We start from the raw sequence: 19,500 nt of genomic DNA, 5'->3' as shown, positions 1-19,500 counted from the left end.
GTAAGACACCAGCAGTGTCCCCCATGGTGGTGGAGGCAGGACCCGTGCCCAGGCAGCACACAGCACATGAGGGCTCCGTGAGGACAGGCCCAAGCCATGAGCAGCCTCTTCCTCTTCTGAGCTTCCTAAGAAGCCACGGGTCACAGAGGACTTGAAAGCAGAGCATTGCTTTGGGAGAGTGGGGCTGAGGGTAGAAGCTTTCCTCTTTGTTAAGAGGCTGGGGGGCTCCTGGTTGCTCAAGGGATACAGACCCTAATGAATTTCTAAAATAATATTTTTTCTAATAAATTTGAGGAGGCGTTGGTTCTAATAAAAACACTAAACAGCCTAGGAGCTTCTTCTAGACTTACTAAAATTAACAGGAGCCCCTAAAAGAGTCTGGCATTACCTCACTGGCTTCCAACTTATCCTGCAATACTGCATGTTTCCAACTTTGTGGGTGGGTAAAGCAAATGTTTGTTTTTGGAACATACTGGTTTATTTTGCTGTTTGTGTGGCAACATGAATTTGGATCTTTAAAAAAAAAAAAAAAGCTTCTGCTTCTATAAGTTATGAAAAAGCAGCAGTTCACTGGAGCTCAATCTTTGTTTACAGTACACCATACACACTTTAATGGAAAAAAGCATTTTCGTGGAGCTTGCTTCCCGGCTAAAAACAGGACTTCCCAAAAATGTTTTTCAAGAGATAAAATTGCATTCAAACGTTATTTCGTTAATCCACCTCTTGAACTCTCAGTAACTATAGCCCCCAATCATTTTAAATTTCACTAATGGCAAAAGACTACTTCACAAACCTAGAGGAAAAAACCAGGCATATCTTCATTTCTGAAAGCCTGATGTATTATAGTTACCCAAAAAGCAAGCTAATTTGGGGCCAATCATTCCATTTACCGGGGAATTCTTCACTTAACAGAACATCCCTTCCACAGAGAAGGCTTCCCAGAACCCCTTTTCCATAAATCACCCCATTAACCATGCTCAAAGCTCCTTTACAGCCTCAATCAAACTGGGTCTGATGGTTCTTAATGTGATTTGGGTTTGAGTCCGTGGAGGCAGTAGTATGGCGGTGACGAGCGCAGACTCTTGGAGCTGAGACTCAGGGCTAAAGCTCAGCTTCACCACATGCCAGGTGTGTGACCTTATGTCAAGTATTAATACTTCACCTTTCTTGGCTCCACCTGTAAAATAGAGGTGATAACAATAGCTACCTTGTTCTGTGGCTGGGAGGAAGCAAGTGGCCCCGTACTTGCCACAGAGTGAGAGCTGTGCAAGTGTACACTGTCCTTATCACCCGGTGAGGGCGGGGACAGTGTGTGCCTGGCTCCTGCTCTATCCCAGGCGCACAGAGCACAGTCTCCAATGTTAGTTACAGGACCGTATTCCGTACTTATTAATACTTTGTAGCAGACACCGCCTTAAGGGAGGGCTGCAGACGCATCAGTGAACAAAACAGATCAGCACCCTCACACTGCCTCCATCCTAATCCCATAGCAGTGAGTGCTATGGGTGAAAAATGAAGCAGGGTGAGTGGGGACCAGGAGTGCTGGGGTCGGGGGCGGTGGCTATTGCAAAGGGGGTGGTCAGGGCGGGCCTCTTTGGAGGGTGGAGGAAGTAAGGAGGGCCCCATGCAGTGCTTGGGGAGAGGGTGCTCTGTGCAGAAAGAAAGGCCTGGCCCATGCAAGGGGGGAGGCAGGTGTGAACCAGCAGGTGTGAACCTGATGTGTTCTAGGAACTACTAGGGCCAGTGTGGCTGCACAGTGGCGGCAGCAAGTGGGAAAAAAGAGGCCAGAGAGCTGATGGGGCAGATCACGCAGGCCTTTGTGAGAGCCTTGCCTCTTCCCTTGGCTGTGCTGGGAAATCACTGCAGGATTTTGAACAGAAAAGTGACATAATCTGACTTCCATTTTTAAAAAGTATCAATTCTAGGGGCCTGGTAGGAACAGACTGAGGAGGGACAAGGGCAGAAGTCGGGGGGACCAGAGAGGAGACAGCAGCTGGGGAGGGGTGAGAAGTGGCTGGGCTCCGAATTTGCTCCGAAGGTGGAGCCCACAGACTGGCAGGTGGACTGGACCTGGGGTTGAGAGAGGAGGGCCGAGAAGACCCAAAGTGTTGGGTGTGAGCAACTGGAAGGGTGAAGTAGCCACGAACTGTGGTGGGAAAACTGGCTAGAACCATCGGCAGAGGTAGTTTTTTCTTTTCTTTGGGGGGCATGTGTTTCTTTAAATGTAATTGTGGCCAATAGGCTTCTTCCCTACTCTGGTCTCCAAAAGGAAGGACTTTTCCCGCAAAACTCCTGGCTCCCATCTGCCCCTCCACATGTTCTCCCCCAGGGAGCAAGAGTGATTTATGTCACCCAGGTGGTCTCCTCCACCCAGAAGTTTTATGGGGACCACCCCTCCACCCATGTGCGAAGGCCTCTGGGTACCCGACGCTGCCCGTGACTGGGTGGGTGCATTTACCTAACCTCAGGTTCACATCAGGAAGCTCTCGTGCTGCCCCACACCCAAGCCACGTCCTCCAGCCCAGCCTGCATCAGCAATGAAGGTGACATTTTGATCTCTACCTTCTTTAAACATGCTGCTCTTAAGTGGTTCAGAAATCTGAAAAACAGGTGTGCTGTTTAAACCCCACCAATAAGCACCTTGGGGCACCTAAAATAACAACTAACTTTCATTCAGAGTTTTATAGCTCACTGGAACCTCATAATAACTCCCTAATGTAGTTAATCCGCAAATGATTCCCACGCACCTGTTATTAAGCGCTCACAGGGACACACCACACTAGGCAATTGACAGGGGAGGTTCCTGTATCACTAGCATCGTGTAACAGTTGAGAGGGCAACTCAGAGTCAAGCGCCATGCCATGGGCCACACCACCAGAAGACGGCACGCAAGCATGTGACCCAGCTGTTCTGATTCTAAAATACATGCTGTTTTCATATTTATGAGCTGGGTGACTTAGGGCAAGTACTTAACCTCTCTGTGCATGAGTTTTATCATCTTGTACCAGCACCTACCTTGTTGGGTTATTGAGAGGATTAAATGAGTTAAATGATGCCCAGTACTTGGAAGAATAGTTGACACAGAGTAAGCACACAGTCACTGTCATCATCATCATCATGATCATCATTATTACCATACCAAGCTGCCTGTCTAATAATTAGTGTAATGGCTAAACATTACTCTGTGGCAAGAAATGTACATTAAATGTTTCACATGCAATAACTCACTGAAACCTTACAATAATCTACAAGTTTCTGTCCCCATTCTACACTCAGGATTCTGAAGCTCAGAGAGCAAGGTTAAGTATACTGGTATAATGGCTGGAGCTCACACAACTAACAAGGGTCAATGTCAGGATCTGAACTTGGGTATTGCCAATTATTTGGCAGAAACATATCTACTGCATAAAATAAAGCCACATGTGTGCTTCTAACTTCTATTCAAATGTTAAAAATCCATGCAGAATCAAGGGCACCTCGCTGATGCACAAAGCACCTTTTGAGGCGCTTTAACCCAGAAGTACAAAAGGAAAAAAAGCTCCACAATTCTTGTTAACTTTATCCACAGTGTGTGATACTAATCACCCTAGACCACATCCTATACCCACCACAACCTGAAAACCCACTTCCTCCCCAGAACACATCCCAGGGCGCAAAAGTCAACATTCAGCTCCGGCTTCTCCGAGAACACCTTGTATATTGACCTATGCATGCCAGCAAGTAACCGAGCTGGAAAAACATTCTCCCAAAGTCTGGAAAAGGATCAGAGTGCTTTGGGCTGAACTGCCTTGCGTCTTCAACGCTGCTTATTATTCCCGGCACTAGCAAGGCTGAGCCAAGCAAGCTAGCAGCATCCTGCTGGGTCGTACGACCGGCATCACCAACCAGACACAGGCTGGGGGCCCTTTTCTGGACCCCAACTTCAGGGATCTACCTTCCTCACGTGGCCCCCAGGCCTGCATGTGGAATGGTAGAAGGTGTGTCTGTCAGCAGGCCTCGGAAGCCAGTCCGCCTTGAAGTACGAAGCCTAGAGGCCCTTCTGAGGATCTGGAGTAGGGGTGGCAGTGTTCTTCACACCTCCGTCATGAAGCCAGCCCTCAAGCCTCCCAAGGGTAGAATTCATCAGAAACATTGTAGGGAGGATGTGACTGTCACACTGGTGGTGGGAAGGTGGGCGGGCAGGGGTGGGAAGAGGGGGACAAGAAGGAAAATTAAGAAGGAAAAGCAAAAGGTTGACTTTATGTTAATCCCAGAGATCTGGAAGATTTGGGGCCTTCCAGACCCCGGGAATTACTGTTATATCAAAAGCTGCATGCTTGCAAGCAATGGGCCAGGCAAGAATGCTGTCTGCTGCCCCTGAAAGAATCCACAGTATCCCATAAACACGGGGTGATCCTGACTGCTTTGGAGGGGTACCTGCTGAGTGCCTACCACGTGCCAGTGCCGTGCTAGGGGCTTTATATACCTCCCTTCATTTAGTCCTTGCCAACATGCTGTGAGACACACAGAAACTGGCCCTTTTTTTACAACTGAGGAAACTCACACTCAGAGGAGTTAAATAACTTGTTCTGATATAAAACTGACTCTGTAGTACAGTGGAATTAAAACCTGCTCTGACTCAGAGCCCATGCTCAACTTTTTTCAAAAAAAGGCCATTGAGGCGACATCATGAGAGGTCTGGTGTACATCAGGCACTGCGGGTGGAGGGCAGGACAGCAGAGAGGGCAAAACAAAATGAGACAGGAGTCGGAAGATGATGTGCCTCCGCCTCGCTGGGCGAGTCACTTAACCTTCCCAAGTCTGTTTCTTCACTTGAGATACGGGGCCTATTGAAAATAAGATAGTGCAGGCAAAGTGCTTGGCACATAAGAGCTGGGATGTCATTTCTCTCACGCAACTTCTCTGTGAAATAAAAACGATGACCTCTGCTTCACAGGGCTTCCATGAGATCAGAGGAGCCGCACAGCTGAAACCTCACGGTAAACGCTCATGTGCTACGTGTAAGTTTGCACCCTGGGCCCCCTTGGCCAAGTCCAGCCCCAGACATGTTTTGTTTGGCCATATATTTTTTTTTTCTTAAATGTGAACTGGGTGCCTGCATTTAAACAACAGAATATCTCCCATAAAAATATGATTTCCTGCTTCTTTGGAGGGAAAAACAATCAGAAGATCTGAGCCACATTCGCACACGACAATAAGGACTGGGGCTGAGTAGAAGCCGCATTTTGGTGGAGGACATGACACCTTCACCTCCACACCAGTGCCCTCAGCATGCTCCTTGCATTTCTGTGGCTGCCAGGCCACCGTAGGCTGGTGGCCCAGGCACGGCATGAAAGGGAGGTGGTGTGAGAGATCACAGCTACTCAGCCATCACTGGTTTCTACCTGTCTGCGACTCTTTATTGCACTGTTAAGATACTTGGTACTACTTCTCTGTTACCCAGGCGGGCATGAAGGACATTTCATTGATGACAGTAATGTCTCTTGGGAAAGGAAGCATGACACTCCCCCAGGCTCTTCTCTGTGCCCTGGGTCCACCTGTCCCAGCCTGTAATATCTGAGCTCCCACTGATTAAGTTACTCCCCTTAAAAGCATCAAAGAAGAAATGCAGATACATGGTATCTCCCGCCTCGCCTGGCCTCAGAGGCTGCTCCACCACCCAGAGGGCACAAGCCTCTGTCAAGCAGGGTAGGGACGCCAGTGGCCTTGCTTTCACAGCTCTGGCACTAACTCTCAGGCTGGAATGGTGAGCGCCTCCATTCCAGGCTGAAGCCAGGAGCGGTGAGGTCACCCGTGGGCTCCAGAGGATGTCCAGCATCTCCTGAAGTCCTGGCAGGGAACAGATCCTGATTATGAGAGAGGCAAGCGCCTGTCCCAAGGGGACCATACTCCCACATTTCCAGAGCCTGAAAATCGTCCAAATAGGCTCCCAGCACAAACCCACAGTTGAATCACGACTCCATTACGTTTGCAGACTAAGCATAAATACCCAGCTGGACGTCACTGTAGACGTGCTATTTCACATCTTTCTAAAAATTCTAAATTTAGCCCACACCCTGACGGGAACCAGGGGCAAACCTACAGGCCGCTCTAGACACGAGAGAGACAGAACAAGACAAAACTCTGCCCTCAGGAAGCTTAGACACTTCACCTTTATACTTGGTTAAGTACCATCATCATCATCATCTTTATTGTCACCATCATCGCTGTCATCAAGGCACTAACATTCATTGAGTGCTCACTATGTCCCAGAGGTTGTATGTTATACATTTCTTTCTCTTTATTACATTTAGGTATGACTATTATCTGCCTATGTAACAGATGAGAAAACGAGACTTAGCAAAGTTAAAATAACTTGCTCAAAGTCTCAGAGGAAGCTAGGATTCAAACCCAGGATGTCTGACTCCAGAACCCACAGTCGACATGCCAGAGAAGTATCATTTCCCGATTTTCAGAAGAGGAAACTGAGCCTTAAAACAGTTTACATAATTTGCCCAAGACAGTAACACTAGGAAAAGGTCTCACTCCTAAGCCCACTCTCTTCTACACCCAGAAGCATTTCTCAGTCTCTGCACCACCAACATCTAGGGCTAATAATTCATTGCTGTGAGGGGCTGCCTAGTGCATTACAGGCTTTTGCCAGCATCCTTGGCCTCTACCCATTAGATGCCAGTAGCACTCTTAGAACTCTCTGCCCCCAAATCACAACAATCAAAAGATCTCCTGACATTGCCAAATATCCCATGAGGTGGCAAAATCATCCCCCATTAAGAGCCACACAGGATTCCAAGGGCAGGGCCCAGGAAAATGAGGCAGAAAAGGCACATTGACAAAGAAACACCTTGGGTGTGAGCCTGGCCTTAAATTCCAGCCCTACCCGTTGGGCTCATGACCCAGCTCCTCCTCTGTAATACAGGAATGATCAGGCTTCTCCCTCTCTGGGCTGATGTGAAGAGTAAATGAGATTAGTTATGCAAAGGTCAGTGGCTGGCTCACAGTGGTCAACTGCCCTTAGTTACCGTTAGCATAAAGATTCTGACTGTCAAGTTCAAACCCACCCCACAGTCCTGGAAAACCTCTCTGAAAACCAGGAGCAAGTTTTTCCACATTTACAGATTAACACAATCATCAGAGGAACCATTTTCCTTATGCCATGGGAGGGGGGAACATATGATCAAGTGACTTCCTCTAATAAAAAACAAGAAACCACAAGCAGCTTGGCCTGGAGGTCAAATGTAAGACTCTTCCAGCTCTAGTCTAGATCCCAACAGCCCATCACACAGCTTTGGTGCTGTAAATCCGTGTGAATGCACGTGCACACACCCACATACACACACATACATGTGCACATGCGCACACACACAAACATCAGAGCAGCACTGCAGTCACAGCCCTTGTTGAAAGTGAAAACATGGGAATACCCAGTTAGAGAATAAAACGTTACAATGGATGCTGTTACAATGTTACAATGGATGCTGGAGTATTATGCATTTACTAAATATGGTGCTTTAAAAGAACCATTAACATGAGAAAGTGCTCACAAGAAGACAATGAGGCACAAAACAAAATACGCAAAATGATAGATGCAAGATGATCAGTTTTGTAACATATATTCTAGGAGATAAAATCATAAGGAAATATAGTAAAATGTTAACAATGTTGATCTCTAGATGATAGATTAAGAGATTTTTTTTCTTCCTCATACCTTCCTTCATTTCCCCAGTTCTTTATTTAGGATGACGAACCCAAAGCAGGAGAGCCCTGTGGGTAAGTGCAGGGTGGAATCTACCACTTACCTGCGAGGTGACCCTGAGCTAACAGCAGGACTAATAATAGCACATCTGAATGGTAGCTATTATTATTACCCTTATAATGGAAGGGGGATTAAGCCCTGGAAATAAAAAATAACAGATACTAAGGGATTAAAAAGGTGTCATCAGTTAATTGGTTATCACCCCCGAAGGAGTACTATATTAGTGCTGACAAGAAGACAGACATGTTCACCGGATGCTTTGGCAAAACCGCTCTGTTAGGGTAACCGAGACTGACACGTGAGCCATTTCCTGAGAGCCAGCCACTCCCATGAGATGTGCCAAACTTAAGATCACTAAGACATCCCCCGAAAAGGGTGCCTGCTACAGAAAGGGCCACACTACACCTTGGCCCATATATGTGTTGCTGCAATAGGTATATAAAGGAATGTTACAAATTGAACCCAATTCATGACACAACAGGACGGAGCTCTGTTTCATGGAATCCAAGCAATGGATTTATCTGATTTTATCATCTAAAATAAAGTTCCCTAATTTTACTATTCTAATTGAGGTTTTCATAAATTGGGATTTCCTAAGTACAAGGCACCTCAGTAAATTGCATGCTCTAATGGTCAATTACAATAACTCTCCAAATAAATGTTCGGCGGCTTCATATACAGCCTGGCATATAGTAAGCACGTAAGCACTGAGGAACAAATGTGTGAACAAACGTGTGAACAAACGTGTGAACAAACAGGAAATATACATCAAATTGAGAACAAGAAATGATAATTACATGTCATTATACATTTGTCCAAACTCACAGAATGTGCAACACCAGGAGTGAACCCTAACGGAAACTACGCTTTGGGTGACAGTAATGTGTCAACATAGGTCCATCGATTGCAACAAATGCACCACGCTGGTAGGGGATGTTGATAACGGGGGAGGCTGGGCATATGTGGGGTCGGGGGGTATACGAGATATCTCTGTATCTTCTGCTCAATTTTGCTGTGAACCTAAAACTGCTCTAAAAAATAAAACCTATTTTAAGAAAAAAATCGTATTTGACAAAATGTGACAGGTTTACCAGCCACATTGCATAAAAACAAATTCATACAGGCTGTGTGTACACACCACAAAACATGCATTCTCAGACCATCTGACTGGAAAAGCTATGAAACCTGAAAAGCGAGTTCACCGGCAGCTCTACGGAAAGCACAGGAATGTTCTGCGCATTGTACATTCTGCACGTGTCAGGAGACTCCAAGGACTCCCTTCTGGTTTTTCACCTGATTCTTTTCAACAAAAAGTGATTTTATCCACAAAACTTCAATAAATCTAAGACTATGATTTTTTTCCCAAGTCTCCAGTACAGAAAGGAAATATTTTAAGGGGGCTTCCTATACAAGGCCTCCAAGAGGCACGGAGTGTAATTTCATTTTCATTATGAAAGGTTATTCCCACATAAAGCCCATTGTCAATGTCGCCCCACACAGGGCGCTGTAGTTGAAGCAGCAAGGTGTTCGCAGTTTTCTCAGCCAGTCCTAATTTCAAGTATTCTACATTTCTCCATCTCCATACACTGTACATCCCAGCTTAGGGTTTGAAATGATCACCATGACTCAGTGGTTCTCAATCAGGTGAGATTCCCCCCAACCCCCAGGGACATTTGGCAATGTCTGGAGACATTTTGGTTGTTGCGACTGGGCGGGATTGGGGCATCTAGAGGGTTGAGCCAAGACACTGCTAAACATCCTAAAGTGCACACGACAGCCCCCACAACAAAGAATTATCCGTCCCCAAATGTCAGTAGTGCCAAGGTTGAAAAACCCTAACACAACTTGAAAGCTTACTAGTGCAAGAGCTGAGGAAGCCTTAAAATAAGACTCCTGCTCGGGACTGAAAGTGAAGGTTTATTCCAAGCAGGAACTGTGCTCTGTGGGGACACAGAGCCTTCCATCATTGGCTGTGTGAACTTGGAACTATAAAAATACCTGCCTCCCAAGACTTTCGTCAAAATGATAGGAGATCACATACATGACATGTTTAGAGTACTCCAGTGGCGGGCACATCACAAACACAAACTGCACAAGAAACTGATCACCAATCAGCAAAGTGCTGGAACACCTTCTGGACTGCACCAGTCGACGTGGCCACAAGCCGTGGGGCAGCCAGCCTGAGAACACACCAAGGCAGAGAGGGGCCTTCCCAGCAGCGGGCCAGAGCCGCTCAGGGCACCAGGAGAGCTGAGGCAGATCAGGGTTGTCTGAAAAGAGACACCAACAACTGAGCAGGGTTGCTTGGGGTTACCTGTACCCCTAAACATGTCCCAGATGGGGTTAATGGGTTCCCAAGCAAAAGCAGGGAGGAGGAGGGGCCCAGGTACCGGAGCACTCTCAGTTCGACATTTGGTAGTAGGGGGGCCAACCCTACCAAAGAAAAGGGTGAGTCAGGGCTCTTCTGCAGACCCCAAAGGAAAGAGCAACAAACTAAACTGCAACCTCCTCCAATCTGTCCTTAAATAATGTGGACAACAACCACTGACAATACAGTGCTGAGGGGCCTTCAAGGGGTCCCCTGAAATGCCCACACACTGCAAGGCATCCCACCCAAAAAGCCATAAATAACCAGAACCCAATAAAGTGAGTAATAACTGACCCGGGAGGTGCAGAGCCCCACAGAAGCCCCACAAGAGGAAGGGACTGCATGTGCAGTGGAACTTCTGTTTCCATCTGCCCCAGGCCACGTCACCTTCCCCAAGCCACCCTGATCCCGTGTCACACTCATGCTCACGTGGGGCGGCTCAACTTGGAATTTCCCGACTTCTGTTTTCTAAAAGTTTGAGCAGGGTTTGGAAATTACTATAGGTTAATGTTGGCAACAAACGTGAGGGGTTTATTTTAAAAAGCTTTTTACCCCAGCCCTACCCGGAACACCATCTCGTCAGACAGAGAGACTCTCCTTCTGGCCTTCAGACCACAAACAACCCACATTCCTCTGAATTAGAAGATGAGACACGGGGCTTCACCTTTACTTGTCAGCAACTTTGAACTTTTTTCTTTTCAATGTGTTCAAGAGCTCATCAAAATGTTATCAGAATGATTATTCCCCTATAAACTGCTCTTTTTAAATTTTTATATAAATACATTACTCACAGATAGGCAGCATAGGAGGATAGAATTCAACCTGGAATCTGTTCAAATTCCAGGCAATCTACTGTGCAACCTTAGGTAAGTTACCCAGCCTCTCTGAGCCTAAGTTGACACATATGTAAACTGTGCTAATAATATGCATTGGGAGGTGGGGGAGAAGCACAGGTAAGAGGGCAGTAACATGGTACAATATAAAGCATTTAACTAAAATGGGCTAAAATCCTAACTCTCTCTCCAGCCCAGACTCCCTAAACAGCAACTCCTCCCCCACCACAATAGAAACCTTAATGAGGGATCCTTATCCTCAGAGTTCAGCTCTATGAGAAGAGGGATCTTGTCAGTCTTACCAAGGCCAAGTTCAGGCCAGGCCCCAGCACATGGTAGATGCCTAATAACCACCTGCTGAATGAACAAATGAATGACAGCAACCCTTGGCAAAGGCAAAGAGCTCTTACTCTCCATTTCCTTATCTATAAGACAGAGATGTTACCCCACTGTATTACTGTGAAGGTTAAATGAGCTAATGTATGGGACCCTGCCTGCCCCAGGGCCTCCACCTAGGTGCTCGGCAAACAGCAATCTACCCCTTGTAAGACTCAAATGAGATCACAGACAGAAGAAAACACTGAAATGGTCGTATACTACATTAACATTATCTGGTGGCATTTTCATTTTCTCCTCCATCCACACAAGCACATGTAGAACCAAACTTGTAAGTGCCAGGTGGCCGGTCCCCCACCCATCCAGCAGGCAGCACAAATACTGCACCAGTCCCCTCCACCCATCACCGCCCAGGCAGCCACGAGGGGCAGGGAGAAAAGGGAAGTGAGGAGAAGGGGAGAAAAGCAAACTCTCAAAGGAAAATCCTTGATTGCTACCAGAGCCTTGAGCAAACAGTCCCAATTTTTTACTTGGACAAAGAGACCCTCCCCCACCATCCTGCTCTAAAGAGAAGTTCTCCTGCTCAGCTCCATGTGGCAGGAGCCACAGAGACTTAAATTTCAAAGGATGTCCATGGTCACTCCTCTTAGGGTCCATTCATAGTCCATATTCATAGTCCAGAGTCACCCACTGAGATTTGGGCAGAAAAAGCACCACAGTAAAGGAGCAGGTTCACGCCCAGCCTAGCCACTTCTCGCCAGAGGGGCAGGTGGTTCCCAAGGCCTTTCTGGAACTGACTGTCCCCAGCTGTCAAAATTAAAAGGTTGTAAGGACTCTCTCCCAGATCAAAGGTCATCTATCTGCATCAGAAGCAAGTTCAAAATCCAGACCACGGCCTCGCACAGTGGCTCACACCTGCAATACCAGTGCACTGGAAGGCCAAGGTGAGATGATCCCTTGAGACCAGGAGTTTGAAGCCAGCCTGAGCAACATAGTGAGACCCTGTCTGTACAAAAAAGAAAATTTTAAAAATTAGCCAGGCGTGGTGGCACATGCCTGTAGTCCTAGCTACTTGGGAGTCTGAGACGGGAGGATCACTTGAGCCCAGGAGTTCAAGGTTATAGTGAGCTATGATCACACCACTGCACCTCAGCATGGGCAACAGAACAAGCTCCTGTTTCAAAAAGAAAAAAAATCCAAGCTTCAAGTTAACACAGCTGAACCTAAGGTTGTCTAATTCTCCCAAAGGACAATCCCAAGTCCCATAATTTGTTGGGGAAAAGAAGAACTGAATGGGTATCCTAAGGGTGCTGCTCAAAGCTGATCCTACTCCTGGGATAAGAGGTGTAACCCAGGAAGGCAAGAGGAGGGAGTCACAAAGAGAAGGGAGAAATTCTGGAAGGTGCTCAGCAAGTGAGTGAGAATATCCCCCACACCTAAGAAATTTTTTCATGTTCTCAGAAAACACACTTATTGAGAAGCTACTATGGCCAGATGCTGCCAGGGGCTTGGCACACAGCCGTGAACAAGACCAACGCCAACCATGAAGGCTTTTACTCCGTCTTCAGTCACTGCTAAATCCCCTGCACCTTTGGTCACTAAAGGCATAACTTGGCCTGTGTCCTCTCTCTGGTTTTGATGGATTAGTACAACAAATACCAAATTTGGAACAGCTAGGTTCCAACCGCTTTAGGATCTTAAACAAGTCTCCATTTTCTCATGTATGAAGTGAGGTAGGGAACCACCTGAGCTGACCCACTCGCCTTACTGGTTTCTTGTAAGACCCAAAACCCAGCTGACACATATGAAAGAATTGTGCAGTCAAGCCTGACCTCAGAGCAGCTGTGGATCTGCCCAACCTTACAGTGGCCCTCACTGGAGGTCACATCTCCCACCCCCCAGGTGGGATGCACTGAGGCAGTTAACCCTACATCCATCCAGCTGGGCTAGGAACCAGTTCAACCCCACCCAAGCAAGACGCACACACGCCTCAAAACAAACACAGTGAAAAGCCCGAGGGTGGACCCCGGCATCCCAGAGAAGGCTGCGTGGGCCCAGGCCGAAGCCGCCACAGCCTGGGCATCAGGTATTCCCCTTGCCTTTCCCACACGCCCAGTCTCTCCCGGAGGAGGAAGCGTGTCCAGTGCCTCGGGAGGCCTCTGAGCAAACCGACAACCTGGTTCTGGAATGTCCCAGAGCGTCAAAGCAAAAGTGAAGGATTATGCTTCCCTTCAGAGGGAGGGGAGAGGGCTGTACAACTGCCCTTCCGAAGATGTCAAAATCTCCTCCCACCAGCCCGCCAGCAGGACTTTGAAAGCCAATTAGAAGCTGTGAGATACTGGGAATGTCACTGGCCCCCTCTCAGCCCCTAGTTCCTCCCCCCATAGGACAGTTATGAGGATTAAGCTGCTCAGTAAATGGCAGCCTTTAGCCAACTACGGCTGAGCCCCTTCAGAAACACCCCACCCCTCAACACTCCTAAGGATCCCACCATCCATTTCATCGGACCTTGCCAATCTTAAAGTCTCTCTCTGAGACGGGCAGTGAGGGAACTCAGGGTGGGGGAGGAAAAAAAACCTCAAGAATGGAAAGAAAAGAATTATTCAACCATTTCCTTCCCTGTTCTGCTTTGACTGGCCACTGTCTCATACAGGTGGCACTTGTTCTAGTTAACTGAACACGGAACAACTTCTAAAGACAAGAAACTCTGCCTTCCCTCCACTCGCTGAGCCCCAGCTCCCACAACTCTATGGCCAAGGGGCGCTGGTCTCACCAGGGCTCTGCCCAGTCTGCCTGGTCTGAGGGGTGTGGTTCTGTTCTTCTGGAAAAATCAAAAGACCTAACGAAACGTAACCCCACTTATCAATATGGGGCTAAAAGAGAAAGTTCCACCCAAATGGGAGCTGACCAAAGACTGCGAAGACCGTGGTCTGTGCTCGTACTAGGATCTCACAGTGCTCATTCTGCGGGAGTTTACTCTTTCTCATAAGGCAGCCCACCAGCTGCACTTTTACACTTTTGTAAGATTTCATATTAACAGGGTCACAGATCATAAAACCTTTAATCAGACCTTGAGCCCGATTCCAGGCCTGGAAAACATGGTTATCTATGATGCCTCTTTGGGTCTTACATTTCAGGAAGCCCTGCTCTACCCTGGGCAAGAGCCTCCTAATCAATCTCTCTCTCTCTCTTTTACACACACATACAAACACACACACACACACACACACACACACCAAAAAAAAACGGGCAAAAGACAGAGCCCAGGGCCACAGATTTATCCTTGCAATGTCTCCAGTGTTCTGAACTGCTGTCCTCCGTGTGGAATGCCCCTCTAGCTTCAGGACACAGCACTGTTTTGGTCTGGGAGAGTGGAGGAGAGGAAGGGATTTCTGATCACTGGCAGAACATCAATTTCTAGTAAATTTGCTAAGATTAGTCATGTAACTTAAAATATACTTTTTCAAACTCAAGAGACAGAAGGGAGAGAGAGAGAGAAAGAGAGTAACAGACATGCTTTCCTTGCCACACGGGAGCACACCAGAAAATCTTTACCTGGATTGCCCCAAAATGAAAAAGCCCATTGGTTCAAACATTAGAAAAATACACCACGTGCTGGCCCCAGTGGAGCAACAATTCAGGACACAGAGTGTTCTATTCATGAGCAAAACATAAGAGAGATGTTTCTTTGACTATTCAGAGCCTCAGTCATGTTCTCCTGGGCAAATAAAATTCATATGACCAAGAAGACACTAAGAGACCCCTTATGGCATAACTCCCCATTGCTGCAATGCCCCACCCAACAGCCCTGTGTCCCTCACACAAAGAAAACCCAGTTTAATAGGGATATCAGATTCTGAACGATTAGAAGAGATAGTATCTTTATTGATTCAATAAACAAGTCCAACTTGGCCTTCACATAAATGTGAACTATTTGAGAAAGAAACACTCCCCCACCCAACCGCCCATCTCTCTCTCTCTCTCTCTCTCTCTCTCTCTCTCTCTCTCTCTCTCTCTCTCTCTCTCTCTTTCTCTATCCCCCCACCCACCCATCCACTCAAGACTTGGGCAATTGGCAACCTCCCAGGTCCCAGGCACCTAAAATTCTGTTTAAAACATTGTCATATTATTCCCCCGGGTCTCAAGGGTAAGGACTTTCAGCTTTAAATCCATAAAGTGCCTTGAAATGCTCAGAAGCCACAGTCTGTCCTGGAGAGAAGGCTTCTCATCTGAGAAACCAAGAGAAACAGAGCCCCCGTGAATCCATCTTGGTGATAAAGTTAGTTGTAATATCATGTATCTGGAAGTTCTATGAGGATTAACAGGAAACTAACACAAATAGAATGCACACAGAAGACATTCAATAAATAGTAGTGTGTGTATTAATTATTAGGTAAACCTGGGAATGCTCAGTTCCCACCTCCCTGCATTTTCACAATAATCCTTTATTCAGCACACAGTGCCTGAGCCCCTACTGTGTGCCAGACACAGGGTTGGGAGGTGCAGAGATGAAGAAGGCACGATGCCTGCCCTCAAGACATGAGGGGTCTACTTGGGAGAGACACAGAAACAAAATCCACCATGGTGAGCTCAGTGATGCAACAGAAGGATGGACCCCAGGACTTGACTGACATGAATTTCCAGCAGTGGCCAAAAGGAATTAACCAGGCAGAGGAGGAGAAGGGTGACACAGACAGAGGGTACAGCCAGCCTGAAAGGCCTAGAAAAGAGAGAGTAGCACACGCATGCAGGGAAAACACGGAGCTCACCGTGGCTACAGCGAACAGAGAAGAAGAACATGAAAGAAGAAGCTGGAGAGGTGACCAGCCAACCGGCCAATCACCTGAGGGCAACAGGGAGCCTAAGAAGGATTTTCAACAGTGAAATGACTTCGACCAGCTCTGCATACTGGAAACCTCACTCTGGCTAGTGGTGGTGGTATGGAAAATAAATTTGTGGAGGCTGCAAAAAAGCAAAGATGAGCAAAACATATGGAGTCCCTGTCAAAGCTGTGTACATAAGGAGAGTATCCAAATTTTGGCTGTGGGGAAAGAATTTCTTTTTCTCCCCATAAATGTTTGCATCTCACTAGGCACACACACACAGCATGATGAGTGTCTTGTGATGGAGTTGCTAGTGCTTTGTTGTTGCTAGTGCCTGTGCTACCTGGGAGCTTCGGTAAGAAGGTAGCATCCACCTGCAGTTCATCTCCAAAGAAAATAAATCTGAGACTTGGAACTTGTGGGGACAGGAGGCATCAGTGATGCCAAGAAAGGGCAGACGGCAGGCTGGAGGGACACTCAACTATTACTGTCAAACTTGACAGTGGGAGCCCTTCAGCCTCCCACTCAGCCAGTGTCTCAATAAAACTTCAAAAATAAGAGGGATGAGGGGAAAAACAGAATTAAGAAAACCTGTACAAGCAGGTAAATTAGCCACATTTAAATCCATAGACACCATGCCTAGGAGAGAAAAAAAAAAAATGGTTGTTACTCAGAGAGAGAACGTGGGCACAAAAGCAGGAGGGAAAAAAGCAGGATCAATTCAATAAGTCAGACAGACCACAGACCTGAATCTAATTCCCAGCACTCCCATTTACTTACAACCTTGCCCGAGCTGGGGTTTTTAACCTCTCCAGGCCACAGGTTTTGTCCCTGCCTGAATCATATTAATAAAACCCAACTCACTGGGTAGATGTAAATATTAAAGAGATAATTTGCATAAAACTGTCAGCACATAATAAGTGCACAAAAAAAAATGAAGTCATACATGAAAACTTCATTTAACTGATCAGAAGAAATCAGAGCAAGGCTGTCTTCCCCAGTGATGCTGAATGGAGGAAAAGGCAGATTCTGTGTCTCATGCAGTAATCGACCTGAGGTCAGCAAAGACGTTGCCAGGGGAATATCTTCACTGCCAACACTTTTGTCAGGCCCTTCCTCCACTGGAAATATCAACTGACCCCATGAACATTTGTTCAACAAGCATTTACTGAGCACTTACTATGTGCAAGGCAATGTGACAGTCCACACTGCAGGAATGGCAGACCAGCTCTTGTTCATCACAGAGATGAATGAAGTCAAAAAGACATGTACACAAATAACTATAATACCAGACAGAGACAGACAGCAGCTACAAGGGTACAGGAGGCCAAGAGGCCAAACTGTACAGAGTCTGCATAAGGATAAAGCAAAGAAAGATGATCTGAACTGAGCTTTGAAAAATGGGTCGAATGTAGCCATGGGAGAAGGTAAGGGGAAGGGCACCCCAAGCAGAGACAAGGGCACATGTAGACTCACAGAGGCCAGAAAGAACAGGAAATGAAAAGGTGACAGCAGGTATGGGGCCATCCTATAGGGCTTAAAAGCCACAATTATGGACTTTAATTCTTGCTCAGCGACACTCCACATGCTGCTTATCCCACAGGAGTACCGACACGTGGTCCGTGGGACACACTGGCTGCCAGACTCCAGCAGGCCTCCTGACTGCAGCGTCTCTCTCAGCCTTGCAGTGATTTAAGTGCTTCAGGAATCTTATTATGGGCCTTTCCCCCAGTTTGTGTGACCAAAAAGCTCTTTTCCTCCCTCCTATTATCTCCTGGATCTGAGAGAACACAGAATTTGGAAAAGACTCCTGTGTTGATCAAGGCTCTGCTTCAGAAAGTCTATTTTACATATTACAAACATAGAAAATGTTACCATACTGTTTTCAGTTACTATAATGTTTTCAAATAGGAACTCTGAGGGACTCTACAAGAATTCTAAATTGGGCAGATTAAATTACAATCAACATGGTCTTCAACCTATATTTTACTCTCTCAAATGTAATTTTCTTTAACAATGTGATATATTTTAGCATGTGATATTTGCATGTGCACATATATGACAACCTGTGCTCATGTCAGGGAAAGGAGATAAATCTGATACAAGCTGGCTTACCTGGTACAGCTCCAGAGAATTGTTAGCCACTGCCAAGTTAAAAAAAAGAAGAAGAAGAAAAAGAATTTGGGAGCAACTCACCCTAGACTACCCAGGTAAGAAGCAGCTCCTGCAATATGTGTCTGGTTTCTCTGGGAGGAGCCTAGAATTCCGACAGGACAAAAGACAGAAGAACTAATACCAGTAGAAACAGGATTGGCTTTAAATCCTAACTTTCTCTTAAGTTCATACTCTCAGTAAACTCATTTCTAGGAATCTGCTCTAGGCTAACTGCCAATATGATGTGACTTATAATAGCAAAACAAGAGGGGCGGAAAAAAAAAACAAGATTCAACCTAAACATCTAAAAATGGCGAAACAGGCCAGGTGCGGTGGCTCACGCCTGTAATCCTAGCACTCTGGGAGGCCGAGGCGGGTGGATCGCTTGAGCTCAGGAGTTCGAGACCAGACTGAGCAAGAGTGAGACCCCGTCTCTACTAAAAATAGAAAGAAATTAGCTGGACAACTAAAATATATAGAAAAAATTAGCCGGGCATGGTGGCGCATGCCTGTAGTCCCAGCTACTCGGGAGGCTGAGGCAGAAGGATCACTTGAGCCCAGGAGTTTGAGGTTGCTCTGAGCTAGGCTGATGCCACAGCACTTTAGCCCAGGCAACAGAGTGAGACTCTGTCTCAAAAATAAATAAATAAATAAACAAACAAATAAATAAGTAAATAAGGTGAAATGATTAAGTAATGATACTTAACAGAGTGAGACTCTGTCTCAAAAATAAATAAATAAATAAATAAAGTGAAATGATTAAGTAATGATACATGTGTGTGATAAACAATAAAGCATCACTAAAAATCACTTTTCAAAGATTCTTTTTGATAATGATATTCAAAACCCATGTAACATTAAAAGGGAGAAAAAAACATGGCTGTAAACCTGATACTAGCAATGTGAAATTTACAGACAAAAGAAATGACAGAAAGGAATGCAAGAAGTTTACAATCAAAAACGACTCAGAAAGAGCAAAACTCTGGAAACCCTGTGATTAAAACAAGGCCGGGAAATCAATGGCATGAAACCCGAGAGGGCCTGCCACAGCCCTGGGACAGATTCCCTCATAGGTTGTGTCGGGAATGCCAAGAAGGGGCAAAAGAGAGATACACTCTTCTATCTGTTTCAGCCAAGATGTAGGTCAGTGTGTCATTTCTTCAAAGAGGTGAGTCAGGATCAGAGGAGCTGAGAATTCAAAGGCAGAAGAGACAAGAGCTAAATTAAAGAGGC

General features: G+C 46.3%; 1 protein-coding gene and 1 long non-coding RNA gene across 2 annotated transcripts in view; one reads left to right on the top strand and one right to left on the bottom strand.

Annotated features, from left to right (window-relative positions):
* PTPRJ (protein tyrosine phosphatase receptor type J) overlaps positions 1-19,500 on the bottom strand; it is a 146,731-nt gene that overhangs the window by 84,120 nt on the left and 43,111 nt on the right. The window lies entirely within an intron of this gene.
* On the top strand, positions 1,500-8,594 carry LOC123642692. The gene is made up of 3 exons (XR_006736508.1): positions 1,500-1,522; positions 4,937-5,000; positions 8,581-8,594. It is a non-coding gene; the product is annotated as an uncharacterized LOC123642692 (long non-coding RNA).

This window comes from Lemur catta, chromosome 7 (assembly GCF_020740605.2).
Source record: "Lemur catta isolate mLemCat1 chromosome 7, mLemCat1.pri, whole genome shotgun sequence".
NCBI classification, from domain to species: Eukaryota; Metazoa; Chordata; class Mammalia; order Primates; family Lemuridae; genus Lemur; species Lemur catta.
Note: the sequence above shows the minus strand (reverse complement) of the source record. Positions and strands in the feature narration are given on the sequence as shown.